Raw genomic sequence first — 15,127 nt, 5'->3', positions numbered from 1 at the left:
GTGTGTTGTCTCCTTGTAGCACTTGAGAGACCAGGCCTTGCACCTTGCCTGGGCTGTACAGTAGAGCTTACCCTGGAGGTGGGGGCGTGGGCAAGCTGGACTGGAGGGTGTGAGCATGCAAGTGTTGGCCTTTCCCCTTGTCTGTGGTGTGGTGGCATGGACAAAGGAGACATCCCCTCCCATTTCTTTGCCCTTGCCATTTGCAGTGGGTAAGAGAGCTGGCCTAATGGGGACAAAAGAGCAAGAGAGTTGTCTCTGCCCCTCACCTGCTGTGGCATTTGAGAGAGAAGGCTTGAATCTCAACTGGATAACATAGTAGGACTGACCCTGATGGTCATGGGTGAGTCAACCCTGAGGGTGTGAGTGTAGGAGAGATGGCCCTGAAATCTGTATACTGTGGGACACACTGTGACACATTACAGCTTCCACAATGAGAATTTTTTTCTCTGTTGTAGGGGAGGTTGAAAAGGTGGAGGATGGATATGAGAGGAGGGGGAGATGAGTGGGGTTGGGTACATGATGTAAAATTCACAATCAAAAGTTTAAAATAAAATAATTAAGATCAGAGTATTTGCCTGTGAGTTCACATAAACCAGAGAATCAGTTTCTTTTCCTTAAAAAAAATTTTTTTTATGATACAGGGTTTCACTGTCTAGCTCTGGCTATCCTGGAACTCACTAAGTAGACCAGGCTGGACTCAAACTCATAGAGATCCTCCTGCCTCCGCCTCCGCCTCCGCCTCCGCCTCCGCCTCCGCCTCCGCCTCCGCCTCCGCCTCCGCCTCCGCCTCCGCCTCCGCCTCCGCCTCCGCCTCCGCCTCCGCCTCCGCCTCCGCCTCCGCCTCCGCCTCCGCCTCCGCCTCCGCCTCCGCCTCCGCCTCCGCCTCCGCCTCCGCCTCTGCCTGACTCTGGAATGCTGGGATGAAAGGCATGCACCACCAGATTTTTAAACGTTTCTTTTGACCACTTTCTCCTTCATAGTCTTTGCTGTTGGTGATCTTTCTCTGCTCATCTTGATGTGCAGTATTCTTTGTCTAGGACTGAAGATGGATAACCGCAAGCTTCAGACTCCTCAGTTCTGGAAAGGGATGCAAGCTTTTCAGTTTCTATTGGATGCCAGATGGATTGTGCTTGCTTGCTGTGTTCTTGAGGGCCACTTAGAAGCTTCAGCTCTCTGCACATGTCCCAGAGTTCTTCACTTCTTGCCACTTTACTGCCAGAACTGCCCCTGAAATCCAATGTCTTCTTTTGTCTTTTTGTCCAGCCACCGCCAATTACAACCGGATTCACTCAATGGACACATCACTCTCTGTTCACGTTTTCTTGTATTTTTTTTGTACCTGATGCCCAGCTGCTGGGGTTCCTTCCCTTGTTCAGCCTCAGTTTCTCTTCATCCAAACTCAGACATGCAAGGATCTTGTACCTTATTCTAGTTTTGCTCCCAGCTGGACCACATCTGGTTCCTCACTCTGCTTCACATTCTACAGCCTTGGCCTTACTCCGTACTTATCACTTTTAAAAGGACTCAGATGCCTTAATTCAGGAGAAAATAGTCTACAGTTAAGTGAAGCACATGTCATGCTGTTGAATATTTATGCATTTATCCCTGCATAGGGACAAATGCCCTTAAAAGATAACTTGACGGAAAACTTTAAATTAACCAAAAAATATACAGCAGTCTTGCATAATGAAACAGTCCAATCCAGCTACATGTTATTTATGAGACCGAGAGTGGGGAAATAGAATCAACTTAAAGGGCATTTTCTCTTAAACGTACCTCTGTAGGCATCTGCTTTCAACCCTATATCTGTTTATTTGGAGGGAAGCATAGAGCCACTGAAGCAAACATTGCTTTATATACTCGGTGATAGTGGATCGATGATGGGGCTGGCGCACGGAGCGAAAAGACCTCGAGATGCTGCTGCTGTTTTCTTTTACTGTTCAGTCAACAGGAAAAAGAGAACCCAAAGAAAAGAAATAAAATACAAAGAGAGGTATTTTTATCTCCTAATTTCAGCTTTCATTCTTCTATAGCCACAAAGGTGTGACTGTCTAACCATCATCCTCGCAGGCAGCTCTAAAATTAAAACAGACAAAGCGTCTAAGACATTATTTTTTTTAGATAAAGAAGAAGCCAGAACTTTTAGGGTCAAAAATGAAATTATTACTTATTAAATTAATTTATTTACAGTGCATATGTGTGGGGAGGTGTTTGTGCATACATATATACCATGTGTGGAATTCAGAGGACAGCTTATGAGAGTGTATTTTTCCCACCATGTGGGTCTCAGGGATTAAACTCAAGGCTGTGAGACTTGACAAGGAATTTTACCCCCTGGTCTGTCTTGCCAGCCTGCAAGAGCTTCCTAAATGAAACTCTGCCACGTTGGTCAGACTATTTGATTACTTTTAGTATTGGGCTATCTTTCACCCCTTTAACCCATTTATGTTCTGGTTTGTAAATTGGGGTTCTTACGGATGGAAATCATATTCTAACATATTACACATACAGAGGTATGATTAAATTTGAATAATAATGGCATCTGCTCTTTAAAAGTCGACTTGAATCATTTCTGCCTTTTGATTGGGATGTTTGAGTCATTTAGATTTAATGCAATTGTTAATATAGTTATCTTAAGATTCACCACCTTCCTGTATGTGTTTTCTCTTAGTGCTGTGAACTCTGCATTTTGTTTCCCTTTCTCTCTTTCAAATTGTAATGACCTGATTTCACTTTGACTTCCTGTTGGGATTGTCAGCTCTCACTTTTTGAATTTTCAGTGTTTGTTCCATTGTTCACAAAACACATACCAACCTCGCTTCTCACCAAGGAATACCACATTACTGTATGTATGTATACATGTGTATGTATGTATGTATGTATGTATGTATGTATGTATGTATGTATGTATATATAAGTATGTGTGTATGTATGTATGTGTATATGTATGTATGTATGTGTATATGTATGTATGCGTGTGTATATATGCATGTGTGCATGTGTATGTATGTATGTGTGTGTGTGTGTATGTGTTATTATGAATGTATAGAAAACAGTATGTTTCCATTTCGAGTCTTCTGGCCTCTGTGCAGGTCAGGTTCCCCAGTGTCAAACTGCAAAGCATTGTTACCATTTCCACTTTAACCAGATTTGAAGACCAGTTCAGAACTAAGACGAGAGCCTTCATACTTCCCTAGACACATCTGATTTCTGGAACTGTAATCCTTCTTTTGTGTAGATCTGTGTTTTTATTGCATGTTCCTTTCCTTCAGCCTAAGAAGCATCCTTTCATATTTCTTGTAGACCAGGTAGGTCTTTATGAGTCTGAAAAAGTTTTTTAGAAAGATTTTAATTAAGTTAATTAATTCACTACTTAACTAAATTGAGAGAGAGAGAGAGAGAGAGAGAGAGAGAGAGAGAGAGAGAGAGAGCACACGTGTATGCGAGCATGTGTGCATGCACATGTGGGTGCTCACGGAGGCCAGAAGAAAGCATTGGATCTCCCATAGCTGAAGTTACAGGAGGCTGTGAGCTGCGTGATGCAGGTTTTGGGAACTAAACTCTAGTCCTGGGAAAGACAAGCTAGCATTTAACTACGGAGCTAGCTCTTCAGCTGTTTGAAAATTCTTTATGTCATCTTCATCTCTTGAAAGTGGAATTCTAGATTAACTTCCATTCATCTTTTGGTATTTCACTATATTATTATTATTATTGCTGTTGTTGTTGTTGTTTCATTATATATAGTATTCTGTTATTTCCTGGCCATCTGTTGTTAAAGGGAAGCTCCCTTACCATAGGGAAGCACCTTGCATTCTTATTTTTCTTCTCTCTCTAATACTTTTCTATACTCTGGATGATTTTTTTCTTCATATCTGGCTTTAAGTAATTTAATACAGTGCACCTCTGTGTATCTATGCACCTTTGGGTATCTTGGGTTTATAGATTTATAATTTTTATCGTGTTGAATAAATTCAGCACTTATTTTTTTTACTTTATTTCTCATCATATTTGGTTACTAATTCAGTGGAGTCCTTTTAAAACCTATCATTGTCCTGTATTACAAGATCTCCTTTCTCCCTGGATTACAGTCAGTGTAATCTTCACCTGTATGTATTCTTTTTCCTCTGCTGTGTCTAACTTGCTGTTTATTGTAGTAATGTATTCTTAATCTTAGTCATTATTAGTCTCTGTAGCTATCTGAAATATGCGGTAGACTCATAATAATCATTTTAATATTCTGGTCAGCAAACCTACAAACTATATTATTTCTAGGTCAGTTTTTTCCTAATTTTTTCTTTTTCACTGTAGATCATTGACTTAGTTACTGCTCTACTGCTGTGAAGAGACACCATGACCATGGTTACTTATAAAATAACCCACTTTTGGAGATTAGCTACAGTTTCCGAGAGTTAGTCCATGCCAGTTATGATGGTAAGCAGGTAGATGTGGTGGTTGAGTTGTGTTTGAAAGGTTACCTCCTCACCTGAAGGCAGAAGAAATAAATAGAGTGAGAAAAGGACCGCCCTGGGCATTTGAACCCTCAAAGCCCATCCCCAGTGACATATCTACCTACTCCAATAAGCCCTCAGCTCCTAATCCTTCCTAAACAGTTCAACCAGCTGGGAGCCCAATATTCAAATGTATGAACTTATGGGAATCATTCTCACTCAAATCACCAAACCATATCTCCTCTTTCAGTACCTGGTAAATTTTCTCATTTATACAAATGATAATGACTGAGGGGTAGGCTGAGACACAACCAGCAGAGTTCCTGCCTTGTGTCCAGGGGATTATGACTGGTTATGTATAGGAAAACACAGTCATCTGAGTTGGGTCATTTCTGTGCACCATGCTTTCAGATTTATTTGCATCAGTCTAAGTAAACCCCATTAATTTAAGAGGTGGATCTTCTAGGTCGTGTGTTTGGCCTTGTGTCAATGTTTAGTCATATTCTCCTTGTCTTCGATCTTGGTAGACATGAATATGACAACTGCGAACTGGAAACTGGGTGCCCTGGGGCTTTCCAAAGGCATGGCTTTAAGAACCAGCACAAGGCCTGAGACAGCATTTTTACTGGGAAGGGCTGTTTACTGGAAAGGATTTTTACGGCAACTTATACCAGCAACAGACTATATCTAAGGAAGATTATGTTTAGTAAATTTTTAAATAGATGAATAGATGATTCACCTTGTTCTGGATAACTTTGAAAATGCCATAAATACTCTGTCTCTGTCTCTCTGTCTCTCTCTCTGTCTCTCTGTCTCTCTCTCTCTCTCTCTCTCTCTCTCTCTCTCTTGAATTTTTTTATTTACATTTCAAATGTTATACCCTTCCCCGGTTTCCCATCCATAAACACCCTATCCATTCCCCCATCCCCCTTCTTCTATGAGGGTGTTCCCCCACCCACCCACCACTTCCCACCTCCACACCCTGACATTCTCCTACTCTGGGGGTCCAGCCTTGGCAGGACCAAGGGCTTCCCCTCCCCTTGATGCCCCAAAAGGCCTTCCTGTGCTACATATGCATCTCTTTTTTAAATGCAATGAAATCATTTAACAGAGTCTGCTCTTTTCACATGTGTCTGAGCCTTGTTAGACAGAAGCAGAGTTGTGTTTAACCCCCTCTCCCCCAACCTCCTAAACAGTCCTTCAAGGTCCTCCTTGGCACAGCTCATGTTTTAGTGACATTCTGCTGGCTGTTGTGAAGACAGGAACATTTTCTTGGATTTCTTAAGGGCTTTATTTGTTTTCTTTAGCCTCAAATAGTTTTCTAATTCATAGGTGACTAATTCTATTTGGAAAATTCAAGCGATGGGGTCTTTTGATATTGCTAGGGATCCTGATCCACAGACTCTAGCAGTTCATCTTTCCTTGGACTCTGAGGTCTATTCCTCAATACAGACTTCTTCCTGGAGTCTCCTCCATGGTTGGCCTCTTGGATTCACTATTTTGTCTGTTAGGTGAGGTGTTGAGGGTTTCTTTTATTTTCATTATCCCTAGATTCATGCATTACTTCATGATGTGTCATATTTTTTTCCTGTATTTTTCTGTTTTTTTCCCTACCCCATTGTTTCAAATAAGAGAGTAAATCAGTTCCCTAACACCTTATCATAACTGTGAGAAGAAATACCTGTTATCTTGGTTTGATTTAAGCATCCCAGCCTGCACAGTGCACTTCTGTAAGTAGAAAAGTTTTTCTTGCTTTTGTGTGAACATTTTGACTGGGTCAAGTTTCTCCATTATCTGGGCTCCCATCCATTAATCTGCCTTCTATTGACAAGTACATAGTAGCGAGTCTCCCAGCAATTTATGGCTCAGCTTTGGAAAGCAGAAATTTCCATGATAAGTTTATCCTAAGTTTTCATAAATAGATACTAAATACAAATAAACACCAACAGGCGATGATTTCACACTCTTTGAAAGCAGACTTTCATGAGCACAAGGCACAATAGTACACATAAAAACCACACTAGACTGAGACTCCTCTATTTTGAGAATTGTATAATTTTGTTTTTATGACATACTCATGGCGGGACAATCAAATTCAGAATTACTGCTTTTAAGTGTTCTTGTTGAGTAATTCTTTGGAAGGGATCCCTTTGTGTTCAGCGTAAGTGGACTATTAAAGGGTTCCACTATAATGAAAGAAAAGATTTAGAGTTATAAGTATTTACTTGAATAATCAGTTTTGGAAATAAAAGCCACAGAACAGGGTTGCAAGTAAATTCTTTAATGAGTTATGGTTTTCTCAGCATTCATAAAGGTTTCTGAGTCTTCTTTCTCTCTTTGTGAATGTATATTTACATGTTCATGTATGTTTATCTGTGCTTGTGTGTGCGTGGTGTGCAGGTAGTGTTAAGCCCAGAAAGGCTGCTCAGTGTAGCTGGCAAGCTCTCCTTTATCCCCTTTACAGAAAACTCTATCACTTAGAGCATCACAAAGCAAGCTCCTGGCATGGTGGAGTTCAGACACACATCTCTGAGTCTGTTGAACTCCAAGGATGCTTGCTTCTGGTCCTTTCTTCCTTGTTAAGGGACAGAGACAGCTGGAAAACATTTCCGAATTTTTTTTATTATCTCATATCACAACTCGCTTTATGATATTGAAACACAGCTTTAAAAATCTTCTCCCTTTTAAATAAATCCTGTGGTACCAATGTCTTAATTGATTTTTATACGTGAATCTGCATGTATATATATGCATATATATTGAAATTCAGGTCAGTAGTCATAATGAAGCAGTTTCTTTTCTAATTAAAAAGAAGTTAACATTGCATGTTGTACAGGCTCAGGGATAGTATTTATGGTTGGTTAAAATGATCACAAATTATTTGCGATTCCTCTTGTGACGAGGGTATGTATTTGCTGCTTGTCTGCCTCTAGGCAGGCCTGTGGCTTCTTTTGATTGACGCAATGAAGTAGAAGTTTTACCATGAGGTCTCAGCCAGGGCTCTAAGAAGCTTTGAAGCATTTGCTTTGATCCTTCAGAGCTCTGCCTTTTGAGGGATGAGAGACAGGTGGAGAAAGACCCCGAGACTGTAGTTATCCCACATATTCAGCATACCCCAGTTGCAGTTCTAGACTTAAGAGCGAAGCCAGGTAGTGTCATACAGAAAGTGGTCTTTTACTGAAGCACAAGCAAATCACCACTTTAAATAAGTAAACTTTGTGTTCAGCTTTTTCATTTAGCGAGAGGCGACTGAATACAGTATAGAATAATAGTCCTCCTGCACTCTGCCTTCCTTTAGCTTTTCCTTTCTTTTAACCTAATAATTGTTTTAAGATTTATTTTACTTGTATTTCTCTCCCCACCCCACCTGTGTGCATGCATGCGTGTGTGTGTGTGTGTGTGTGTGTGTGTGTGTGTGTGTGTATGTGTGTGTGTATGCACGCATATGTATTTCTGCATCTGCCTGTGTGATGACTTGTTTACAGGAGTAAGGACATCTACTGAGGCCAGAGGTGCCTTGGAAGTAGAGTTCTAGGTGATTGCAAGCTGGCTGAAGTCGATGCTGGGAACTGAATCTGGGTCCCCAGCATGAGCACTTCCTCCTCTTAACTATTGAGCCATCTTTGTAGACTCTCTGGGTGTCTTGTAGCCCAGCCAAGGATAACCATGAACTTCTGAGCTTCTGCCTCCTCCTCCTAAGCTCTAGGATTATGAGCATGCACCACAGTCTTAGTCAGTGTTATACTACTGTGAGGCGTCACCATGATCATGGCAACTCTTATAAAAGATAGCATTTAATTGGGACTGTCATTATCATCATGGCAGGAAGCATGAGGCACCAGGAAGAAAAAGACTCTGGGCTTGGAATGGACTTTGTGAAACCTTATTGCCCACCCTCAGTGATACGCTTCCTCCAAGAAGGCCACATCTCTTCATCTTTTCAAGTTATGCCAATCCCTGATGACCAAATATCGAAATATGAGTCTATGGGGGCCATTCTCATTCAAACCACCACAAACACCAAGTTCAGTTCATATGTTGAACCCAATGCCTGTGTTGTACTTGTGTAGAGAAGCACTCTGTTGACAGAAGCATATCCCCAGACCTTGTCTTTCCTTCCAATTGGCTTTTCTGACTCATCCATTTTTTTTCTCCTTTCTGAGCCCTTCAAAAGCCTTTGAGTTTTGCATTTGGTGTTAATGACTTCATTTGTTATTAGTTATTCTATATTCTACCTAGGTTGAGCATTCCTAATCTGTAAACCTAAAGTTAGCAATGCTGAAAAAAAAAGAAAGAAAGAAAAAGAAAAAAGGAAAAAAAAATCCAACTTTGGGTACCGACTGGTTGCTGTAATTGGAACTTTCCACAGCTGACCTCACATGCTAAGCTGGTGTTAAAATACAAAGAAGCCCAAAACTATTGTACGAAGTCATCTCCAGGCTACGCTTCCGTAACTATGAACCATCAGTGAGTTTCATGTTTAGACTTGGGCTCTATCTCTCGCACATCTCACTATGAGTATACAAGTATTCCAAACGGCTCTGGTCCCATGCATTCTGCAGAAAGGATACTCAACACATGCTTTATATGGACAATGAGTTCTTGAAAGCAGTTTTCCTTGGAGTCTCCTAGCACGCTTACGTAAACAGATGGCAGTTATATCCATGTTAAGTTGATGAAGCAATGTACTCCATTATTATAATACTTTCTTGTGCAGTCTCCTGTTGTCTGGTAGACATGATCTCACCGTTCCTCTGATTGTACGGTCAGATAGACAAGGCAGGATGAGCAAACTATCCGCATAGGAATTCTGGCCCTACCTTGACTGTCTTCTACTCTTTGGAGAACTGCTATGTGTGATGTCAATGACCCACCTGGGTCCTTGTCACAGAGTCATAACAAGGTGCTTTACTTGGTTTTCATAAAACTAAGGAATGGGCAATCCAAGGGCCTCGGCTGTATTTCAGGAAGACTCTTCTAAAACTCAAATTATAAATTTCCATCTCGTTCCTAAGCTACTTCTACCCTGTTTCTTTCTCATTTTTACTATTTTTAATTGTGTGTGTGTGTGTGTGTGTGTGTGTGTGTGTGTGTGTAGGGGTTTGTACATGTGAGTGAGTGTGGTGCCCCTGGAGGCCAGAAGGAGTCAGAGCCCTTGAAACTTGAGTTGCAACAGTGAAGTGTACAACAGGGTTGATAGAAGCCAGACTTGGGTCCTTTGCAAAGAGCAGTATACACTCTTAACCTCTGAGCCGTCTCTCTAGCCTCGGATTCTTATACTTTAGACTCTGAAAGTACCCATTTCTATGGGTTTTGTGAAATGACTAGCTATGTGGATTTATTTCGCCTTAAAAATCTTGGACCTGACATATTTGCTAACAAGATTTTGTTTCTTGGGTTTGGAAGATCTAGTTCCTGATTCGTGAAACATTTAGTTGTAGCTCCCCCCGCCCCATAGCATCACAGAGCATGCTGGGATTTAAGAACATAGATGACACTGGGTTCTGGTCCAAGCTCTATGGCCATCAGAACTGTATAGAATTTGTGATGGGGCACTGCCTCCTTCTCTTCCCCTCCCTCTCTCCCTCTCGCCTCCTCCTTCTCACTCTCTCTGCTGGAAAGGAATATGTAGCTTCCACCAGTTTGGGATGAACCTGTTGCTTGCTCTTCCTTCCCCAAGTTTTGAGTCAATATTTGAGGAGCTTGGATTTTATACTTCTCTACCTCTGTTTCAGTTTGATCAGGAATTATAGCCTGTAGCATCACTCCTCAAACCCAAATACACAATTTCCTTCAAAAGAACATTCCACTGAAGGGCACATAGGGACCAAAAGTCAATTTTCAGGAACAACCAATGTTATTGTATCAGGGAGGAAATTGTTATATGTATTTATCATTACACTATATTTCATTAGAATTATATGAGTGCCTCCCAAACAGAGTTCTTAAGCGGACCAGAGTTACCTGGACCCTCTAACAGACAAAGCCAATAGGAAATTTGGTACGGAGGATTCTTTCGGTTGTTGGATATTTGTAGGTGCATTGAAATTTGAGAAGTGTCAGTGGATGATATTTTGGAAACCCCACGCTCCTTTAGTGACAAAGAAATTGAAACATATAAAAACCAAGACACTGAAAACGCAGCCCAACTCCAGCCTGCTGGTCTCGTGGTCAGCACAGTGTAATGAATCGCAGGCTGGGATGGGTTATGACATTGTTTTCCTCTTTTTTTTTCTCTTTTCTTTTGAAAAGGGATGTGCACGCACATAAAGGGAAAACTGACATGCCTTTGTGCGCCTGTCTGTGAAGTGCTGTCTTTGGACAGAGCGTTTAGATGGCACTGTCTGTCTGGTGGGAAAAGGGTTTCAGCTCTTGTCTGTTGATCTTGAGGTTTTGTTGCACCAGGGAATGACACACTCTGCATGTTTCTAGCCACAGAAGCAGAAGGTGCCCCCCACCCCCAGCCCCTTCTTCCTAAGATGTCATATCTTGAAGAAAAACAAAACAGAAAAGTAACAAATTTATTCTCTGGGAGCTTGGAGGAGCATGAATTATTTATTTTTAGAAATCCTCTACTTTTCCTGCATGAAAGGGAGCCCTATTATTAAAAGTGAATGTTTCTTTTTCTGCATGTCAGTAACTGGGAGATGAGAACGGACCGACTGTTAGATAGCTTCCTCCTTGGAGACTGGGCTCCCCAAGGCAGCCTCTACGGCAGCTAAGTTATTTTTAAGATAATAAAAATCATTGAAATTGATGTATTAACACCCACAATTGATGTGACAGGGCTCTGCTGCTGAGGCAGGGTAACAGGAGGAAAAGGCCGTTAAAATGATCCCAATTACCTTTTAATATTGAATTAAAACATTTGCATAAATCACGGCACAGAGACTTTCTGGGTTCACGGGCACGTGTCCATGTCAATTGCTCGGCTTTATTAGGACCTAGCTAGGGGGATCAGTAAATTCCCCCCTACCTTCATCCTGGAACAGAGGAAGTCAATTCTTCTTGCCTGGGGAAAAATTTTTACATTTCCCCTTGATGCTGTAATCTCATTTTCTCCTGAAACAGTTGTGCGAATGAGAACAATCGTTTTGTCTCTGCAACTCAGGGCGGCTTTCTTTAGAGATGCTCAAATATGGCGTTTCCTTGATAAAAATAAATTTCGGTTAGAAAGAGGCAGCTGGGCATTTTAGCCCTGGAGGGACGAGAGCGAGGGGAGGATTACAAATCAGGCTTGGCATTTGGTGGACAGTGGCTTTGGGACTCTTAGCCTCTCCAGGTCCTCAAAGCAGCAACTGTGCCTCTTTGCTCTGGAGAAAGTGGTAAGTGGGAGACGGTTAACATTTTATTCCTAGAACTAAACACTGGCTTTTTCAAATTAGTTTTTGTCTTTAGCAGGAGTAAGGGAATATTTTAGTCATGTTTATAGAAACCTCGTTATGTCTGGTTCATGCAGATGATCCAACTGTTCTAGTGAAAAGGCACTGTTTCCCAACCTGCTCTTGTCTGAATAGGCAACCCTTCAAATGAAAACATGAGGGTTGTGGAGAGGTGGTTGATCTCTGCTGTCGCTGACCCCCACTCTGCCAGGCCTTCCCCACCCCACAGGAGTTCAGACCTTTGTGCCACTGACAGCACTTTCTCACTTGTGATTCCATCTCTCTCTCCTGTTTCTTCCTTTCCCTTCTCTTGTTATTATCTAGGGGCAGCTCAATAGAGTCCTATGAAGCAAAAGATTAGAAGCAACTCAAGCATCCGTCAATGGTTAAATAAAGTGTGGCACATCCATTTAACGGACTACAATGGAGCTGTAATAAAGGATGGAGGGGCTGCACGAAGTGATAAGAAGAGATCTCTGAGATTTATTGTGAGGCGAAAAATAAAAGGCAGAGAACAGTGTGTATGCGCCCTGTCCCTGTGTGAGCTCCTTTGTGTAAAAACATGGTGAGTGGGAATCTGTACCTTCATTTCCTCCTATACTCTTTAAAAGTGTAGAGTAGCACATTACAAATCTTGATAACAGTGGCTAACACAACCGCAATGCAGGCGAAAAGGATTAGCAAAGGAGATAGTTCATTACATCCCTTTTGGTGATTTAAAGAAAAAAACCAAAACAAAACAGTAACAAAAACCCAAACAACAACAACAACAACAACAACAACAACAACAACAACACAAAACCCTAGCCATTTGTAGACTGGAGGTGTGGCTTAGCTGGAGATCCCAGCATGGTGATAAAATGTCTGAGATAATCAGCTTATCGGAGGAGCTATTTATTTGGGCTCACAGATTCATAGGTTTCAGTCAAGTCAGTTGCTCAGCTTTGATACTTTGGACCTGTGGCAGGGCAGTCGGTCATGTGAGAGTATGTGTGTAGGAGAGGAAGTGTTTATGGGATCTAGGAAGGAGAGGTAGGGTGTGGTCTGTGGTTTTAGGGTTCTAATAGACCAGTCAAGGACATGTTCTCCATGACCTCACTTTCTTCTACTGGGTCTCAGTTCTGGAAAGCTGCATTTGCAATGGTAAAACAGGCAAGTACCCAAGCCCTTGTCATAAAAATGTTAGAAGACATTTAAAACCCCAACTGTAAAGGGCCTAACTCAGTGGTAGAGTGCTTGCACAGCACACACAGAGCCCTGTGCTCTGTCTCCAGAGGCAACATCAAAAACAACTGCAAACCCAAAACAACCCCAGAAAGAGCTTTTCACTGGAATAGATGATATATTTAAGAAATTGCAAGAAGCCTGTTGGTAGTCAGAATATTCATGGGTGATTAGTGTCCATATCAGAAATAAAACATTCCCCCAGCACAGCCCGCAGATGTGTCCTTTTCTCACCTGCTCCCCAGTACAAGCCACTGTGATGAATTCTCACTCCTGCTACATGTTAGTCTTTAAGAGACAGAAATCATAGTTCTCAGACAACATGAATTCATTACGTGATGAACATTTTACTGAATTCATGAACTAAGGGGGGAACTGGTAAGACACTGTGAGGATTAAGCTTGAGGCCAGTTTGAGAGGCCCAGATGAAGCATCCTTACTGAGTGTGTCTGGTGCTTTGGCATGAATAGGCATTTGAATAGGCGATTGCCCCCCTCCATACTAGAATTAGGTCATCATCTAATCTGGAGAAAGAGTGAATAGGACAAAAACCAGAAGATGGTGTCATCTAGGTGGAGACGTCCATGTTAATGACACACTATTTTTGAGAAGAATCCAGGAACCAGTTTAGCTTTAATATCTGAGTATTAATACAGCATAAGCAGATCGAGACCCTAAGCCAGATGTCATGGCACATGCTTATAATCTTATTACTCAAGAAGCTGAGGCAGGAGGATCATAAGTTTGGGATTGTAGCTAGCTCTCCCCTTTTTCCCATTCCATTCATAGGCAAATGGATGGAACTGGAAAATATCATCCTGAGTGATCTAACCCAATCACAGAAAAACACACATGGTATGCACTCATTAATAAGTGGGTATTAGCCCCAAAGCTCAGAATACACAAGATACAATCTACAGACCACATGAAGCTCAAGAAGAAGGAAGACAAAAGCATGGATGCTTCAGTCCTTCTTAGAAAGGGAACAAAATACTGAAGGGAGGAAATAAAAAACAAAGTGTGGAGCAGAGACTGAAGGAAAGGCCATCCAGAGACTGCCCCACCTGGGGATCTATCCCACATACAGTCGCCAAACCCAGACACTATTGCTGATGCCAAGAAGTGCATGCTGACAGGAGCCTGATATAATTGTCTCCTGAGAGGCTGTGCCAGAGTCTGAGAAATACAGAGGTGGATGCTCGCAGCCAACCATTGGACTGAGAATGGGGTCCCCAGTGGAGCAGTTAGAGAAAAGATTAAAGGAGATGAAGGGATTTGCAACCTCATAGGAAGAAGAACACCATCAATCAACCAGATACTCCAGGGCTCTCAGAGACAAAACCACCAACCAAAGAGTACACATGGAGAGACCCATGGCTCCAGACACATATGTAGCAGAGAATGGCCTTTTTGTGCATCAATGGGAGGAAAGGCCCTTGGTCTTGTCAAGGATCAATGCCCCAGTGTAGGGAAATGCCAAGACATGGAGGCGTGAGTAGGTGGGTGGGGGAGTACCCTCATAGAAGTAGGGGTATGGGGTATGGGGTAGGGAATTTCTGGAGGGGAAACTGGTCCAATTTAAAAAAAAAGCAAGAAGCCTTTTACTGGCCAAATCAAGAGCATGCCTGTCCCTAACCTATTAAATAACATTTTTTTCTTTGTAGCCCCATGATCATCTCTCTCTCTCTCTCTCTCTCTCTCTCTCTCTCTCTCTCTCTATCTCTATCTCTATCTCTTCCCCTTTTCTGTTTCCTTCACTAATTTTTATGTCTTAGTTTGCAAGCACCCTTTAAGTCTTCTTATTGAATGGAATCCAACATTCCAAATATTAACTGGTTCGATGCCAATCTGACTTAACCCTCCACTCAGATTTGAGGTTCTGTGATCACTTATTATCTCAGTGCTGCTTGTCTTAGGGGAATGCTGTGAGCCGTCTTATTCTATTGGGGCTGTTTCAGTCAGAGTCCCCACAGGAAGCAGATGGTATGCTTGAAATAGGTTAAGGCAGCAAGCAATTCTCCAGTCATTTAAAAGATCTATTTAGAAAGGTGTGCTATGAGACAACCATAGGGG

This window comes from Rattus norvegicus, chromosome 2 (genome assembly GCF_036323735.1).
Source record: "Rattus norvegicus strain BN/NHsdMcwi chromosome 2, GRCr8, whole genome shotgun sequence".
NCBI classification, from domain to species: Eukaryota; Metazoa; Chordata; class Mammalia; order Rodentia; family Muridae; genus Rattus; species Rattus norvegicus.
The sequence above is the reverse complement of the archived record's forward strand: the minus strand, read 5'-3'. Positions refer to the sequence as shown.